The sequence below is a fragment of the Coffea arabica genome, chromosome 6e, assembly GCF_036785885.1.
Source record: "Coffea arabica cultivar ET-39 chromosome 6e, Coffea Arabica ET-39 HiFi, whole genome shotgun sequence".
In the NCBI taxonomy this organism is placed as follows: domain Eukaryota; kingdom Viridiplantae; phylum Streptophyta; class Magnoliopsida; order Gentianales; family Rubiaceae; genus Coffea; species Coffea arabica.
Genome location: NC_092321.1, coordinates 24,653,792 through 24,659,791, shown reverse-complemented (window position 1 = coordinate 24,659,791; position 6,000 = coordinate 24,653,792).

Below are 6,000 nucleotides of genomic sequence, written 5' to 3'. Positions count from 1 at the left end.
GATGCATTAAAGCAATAATTGCTGCTAGTGCATTAGTCAACAAAAAGGGCATAACTGAAAATTCAAGCATCTCCATCTTGAATTGGAAGTGGTCTTAAGCACACCGGTCCCTAGGATTCCTGGTTGGTAGTAACTCTACTTTAAATCCCTTATTCGCTGCTCCTGGCCATTGATTATAATTCTTGTTTATGTGAGACTACGGAATATTTGTTCTTATTAGTCACATCGTTCAAGTCTCGATAATCTATATACATATAGCCTCAAGCGTCTATTCCAAATATGATATCCGGTCCTTAATTGTTAGGCTCATCGAATTTGTCAAAATATTTCAATTCCCCAACTCAAATCTCCCGATTTTAATATCTCAAATTGGCATTCAAACATTGGATCCCACTTTAATACTAAGTTCTCATTTTGGTCCAAATCCCTGGTTATCTTCAAGATCTCAAGTTTGCCTATGCTCTCAAGTACAATCTTAATCATGTCTACTATCATTCATATCTTATTATCAATCTAAAAGTGTAGGGAAAGGTACGACCATACATATAAGTCATGAAATCGATTAAAAGCAACGTACCTCTCCGTAGGTCATGAAAAATCGTAATAGTTGCATCAAGTCGGGATAGATTTATCAAATCATTTCAAAAGGGAAAGGAAAACAACAAGATTATATCAAAACGTGCCAAGTCACCAAGGTACAAAATAACAAAAGACTTTTCCTTAAGCAAAAGATTAAGTTTCCAGAAGTGCTAGTCTAGTCTAGGCTAACTATCACCTCTAAGTCTCGAGTGGAGTTATCTACCCCCACTCGTAAATTTTCATCACTTAGGCCTCTTTTGGCACTTGATTACTTTGTGACGAATCTAGTTGGCCGCTAAGTATTTCCTCTTTTTAGATGCACTGGGGCAATTCGAAATCTTATGCTCGATACTACCGCACCTCAGACACTTTCCTTGCTTCATCCAGCACTTGTTCTCAGTGTGGTTAATCTTGCCACAGTATCCACAATTTGCATGAGAAGTGACGGCTTGACTAGTTTGAGGATTTTCCTTGTATTCCTTTTCTAGTTCCACATTCTTACGTAGCAACTCAGTTTTCTCTGCATATTCCTGTTTCTACCATCCTTCCTAGTAGTCAGCCAATTTCTTTTGAAATTCCACTTCATTTCGAAGAACGTTCATCTCCTTACGCATTTCTTCCAAAATTGTCATCTTACCAATCGACTTAAGTCAAGTGCTAACCTGCCAGGCAAATCAAAGGATCAAAATGAGTGGCTGTTCATCATGAAAGCTCGAGCCGTATTACTCTTGCATTCTTTCACTTATAGGTTACCCTGACATATAAATTTTAACTATTCTCTGCTTAATACGGCCAAGTCCTTAGGTTTCCACGAGTTTACTATCATCATTTACAAACACGACAAGATACGGGGTCTTATTCCCTAATATGAAGGTTCCATATCTTAATTCACTTTCCAATACTTATCTATAAAGTTGTTCGAGAAGAAATCATAACCTCTTGCTCACACTAGTGCCTTATTGTATCCTTTCAAATCAATCTTACTATTTCGAGATTAGGTCTTCCGTGAAACCTAGATAGGCGAACTTGAAGAATCATTCTATTTTCACATCTCTCTTGATTCTTAGGTTAGCGTATTAGTCTAGAGCTTTAGTACTCAACCAATCGTGCTGGAACATCAGTGATATGGTCAATAACAGTAACTACGTGATTGTTTTCCTCCATTTCTAGGGTTTCGGTTTGGTCCAACAGTCGCTCTATAATCATCCCCTTGAGCTTGGGGTTGCTTAACCTCTTACCCTCTGTTCCTTTTCATTTGTTTGGCCACTCATGGATTTAACATTCACAAAGGCATGTCATAACATAAGTGCACATAGACGAAGTTTGAGAAGTGGTACTTTAATCATGCCAAACAAATATAAAAATAAAAGGGAAGACACCGAAATAATTGCAAATGTGTACAACCCAATCATAGATTTGAAATCATGAAGTAATAAAATCAAGTGTCTCATGAGTAACATTCAATTGTTTCACAAGATAGTAAACATAATCAAGCAAAACACGAAATGCAATGACCTTCGAGTAAGCATCACCCCGACCACTATGGCAAAGCCATTAAAGTGAACTACGTCACTAGCTTAGGGATTGGTAGAGCCAAAAGTCTCTACTATCTCGTAGGATCATTTTCGATTCCAGCACTAGGGGTTTTAGTCTCATGTCCCTTATCGAATATCTTGTCATTCTCCACTTGTTCAACCAAGCCAACATACCCAACCATCGACTTATCCATTCGGTTTTTAATTTCGAACACTACCTTAACAAGTCGGTTCTTAACTTTTTAAAGTTTTTCACAAGGTGCCTTTGTTTTTCCCCACTCCTCAAGTACCCCAGTTCCTGCTTCAAGAACTCTAGTAATCTAGGCATCCATAATTACCCTCGATTCTCGATTGTTCTTTCGAACCACCCTAGTTTCCTCGGATAGCCACTTCTAATGATCGACCACTATTAACACCCTATCATTTGGGTGCAAACATGTCCTTTGAAATCACGTGAAGTCCTAGTTCGGTAAATTGGACTATCTCTCCAATGCTCCCTTAGGTCTTCCTCGACAATGGACCACTATAATGCGTTCCCGAGACAATTTAATACCACCCTTGCCTTCCATAACTTACACTTATAAGTAAAAGCTCATGTAGGTCCAGATATACTCGATAAACCAGATTTGATCACCCTATACTATCCCACATGTATCACACAAGATCAAGATTTCTTGTCATTAACTAATTCAAACCTAGATTCAAATTTTCATTCCTATAAGCAATCACTTAGCTTTCAATCCAATTCCATAGTCCGGCATCCTAAACGTTTAAGCCTAGGACACACTATAGAGATCTGAAGCCTAAACTCTGATACCAACTGTGACGCCCCTACTTCTCCCTAAAGCGAACCAGAGGGTATCCGCGGGACGCCTGCCCAACTCTCGCCAGGACTCAAGGTTATATCTGTTCAAGCTTAACACAATATTATTCTACAACACTAGATAAGTAAGAAAGTGCGAAAAACTTCCAAACTTAACCACATGTAACAATTATCCAATCCTTACATCAAATTCCCAAAAGTTACATCAATGCCCAAAATATACAACATCTAGATACATCAAATATCCAAATCATACATTAGGTTCCCAAAAGTACAATCAATAAGGAGTCTATCCCAAATACATTAGAAACCTTAAACCAAAAGTACATAAAATGGGTTTCTCCAAGTTCATTCCATGCCCGATCCTGTTAAGGAAAACAAATCTACAGGGTGAGCAAAACGCTCGTGAGGCCAAGAACACACATGCAAGCACGTTGTTCAGGTAACAAGCCCAAATAACAGTTCAAGTGATAAATTGCAAGTAATTCATAAAGCCAACGAAATGTAAACAGAAACAATTCAAAGATATGGTAGCTCTCAAGAGTTAGGTTCCACTTGCTTTGCCAGTTCATTCGTATATCTTCCCGCGATGACTCTCAGTCAAACGGGTTGATATTTCCAAACCGTAGATCACCACTTACTTCTCATTCATCCACCATACACCGCTTCGGGCCCGCACGATATTTATAAGGCTATACTCCACAAGTATGCCAATCAAGATCTCTCCAATAGATCAAGGTTATCATGTGATTCTCATGGCTCACCAAGGTTCCCGACCAGGCCCATGCCGGCTCGAGTTCCAAGGTCGGCCTATGAGTTTGGACGTCCCCCATGTATCATGTAAGTGTCGAGGAGATTCACTCCAACGACGTATGCAGCCATAGCATACCATATCATGTAATAAAGCATTCGACAAGTTTAAGCATGTATGTCAGGTCATGTAAACCAGGCAAAACATGTTAAGCATGAGTCATTTGTTTCAAATAAGAACGAGTGCGATAAAGTACACACTCGACTCCATTTTCAAAATCAAGTAGACTAAGCATGTAATCAGGTAAGCCAAGCAGGAATCAAGTCCAGAGAGTACAAGTATTCATACACTTGACACTCACCAAACGTTTAAGAGCAAGTAGTTCAAACGAAGCTCAAGTGTCCACCGTGGGATCCTCTTGAAGGTCTTCGTGTGAGTCTGGGCAAATAATAGTGCATTACCATTCATATCCCAATTATCGAGGAATAATTCGTTCACTAGTATTAATCTAGGAAATTTCGTGAAAATGAATCTCAATTACTCGTAAATCGAGATTCGAGTGGGGTTTGATAACGTTCAAGAGTATTTTAAGTCTTTATCTAGGAAACCGGGGATAAAACGTTTAGATAATATCAAAAGAATAAAGAGTTCTTGAAAAACTCTATTTCCTTAAAAGTTGAAAAATTTCAGTTTTGTTATGAATCTTTGAAAAATCATAACTCACTCGACATAAGTCGAGAATTGGAAAATTTTATACCGTTGGAAACCTCTTAGAAAGTACTACAAGTTCCTAGAAGACACTTTTCCATGAATCGAAGTGGAAAGTGCTCAAAAATGAGCTTGAAGGTACTGTCTCGATTCACAAGGCAGAATTAAGTTGGATTTTGGCCAACTTTGAAAATTCGGCAACATTCACACGTTGCGAACCGGCCTCTGAAATTTGTAACTCAATTAGAGTTGTAAGTGAGGTTTCTAGCAGAGCAAGCGGATCAAGAATCGGAGTTTTGAATACCGAGATACGGTAGCTCAAAGTTGGGAAAATTCAAGACTGGAGAAGAATTTCCAGATTTGAACTTCCAACATTGGAAGTTTAGTTAGGTATCGAAACGAACTTGGATTGGTACCAAAATTGGCAGTATTTTACTCTTATATGAAGGGTATCTCTCTATCAAATTTCACAAAAAAATACCTTCGGGAAGGTAGTCAACGAACCAACTAAAGTTTGGAAAAATTCTTAAGGCAATTTGCCTTTAATCCTTTTCTTTCCAAATCCAATCGTTTGGCTAAGAAAATCCTCCAATCATGGTTCATATGTGAAAAGAAAGTCTAAGGAACATTCATGATACATTTGGTAGGTGTTTAACACCAAGAATTTCATTTAGTAAGACCACAACAAGTCTCATCTCAAATCTGTCCAAAACTAGGTTTTTCCAAAACAGAGCAGTGTTCTTGTTTTGATCACAACTCAGTCGACTTAACTCAGAATTGAGCATGGTTTATGGAGTTGGAAAATACATTCATAGGGCTAAAAATTCACAGAAGAAAACGTTTTGAAATTTGGCAAACAACCAGCTCGAAATTGAGCCTCAAGTTGCTGCCTCTACAAATCATTCCAGCAGAACAGAGAAACAGGACAGCTATCTTAAAACGAATGGTTCAGCTCCCACACATGGAACCAGAACGTGTATTTTATACCGTTGGAAAGGTATGGATGTCTAGTTTCAAATGCCACTGACAGCACTCGATTTCGACGTTGGAGGACAAAGTTATGGTCGAAATGCTACCGCTGGACAGGGTTATCCGAAAACAGTTTTCCAGCTTGACTAGTTCACAAATAAATTCATTTGCCCAACCAAACGTTAATGTTTTCCAATGAAAATTTTTACACATCTAATACAACATATAAAAATCACATTCAAGCCATTAGATCATCAAAAATTGGCCTTATCATGGCAGAACAAAGCAGGGGCAGTTTCGGAAATTTTTGTCATGGCCTCAACTTTGAGTTTCCAACAATAATACTCCATAGATCTATCATTTTAACCACTAAACCACCATTAAATCCAACATTAAATCTCTTATTAGCAACAACCCAAGAGTGGGAGTTCATAGAGCCCACTTTTCAAATTTTCCAACAATATCAAGCCATCCACTTACATGCAAGTGCTTAGAGATGCATTTCTACTACCATAAACCAAGTTTAAAGTGTTGGATTATGTCATACCTCCTTAGTGCTTTAGATCAGCAAATTTCGGTCCTCAAGAGGCTCCAAGAAACCGTGAAATGCAGCCCTTTGGTTAGCTAGATCCAAC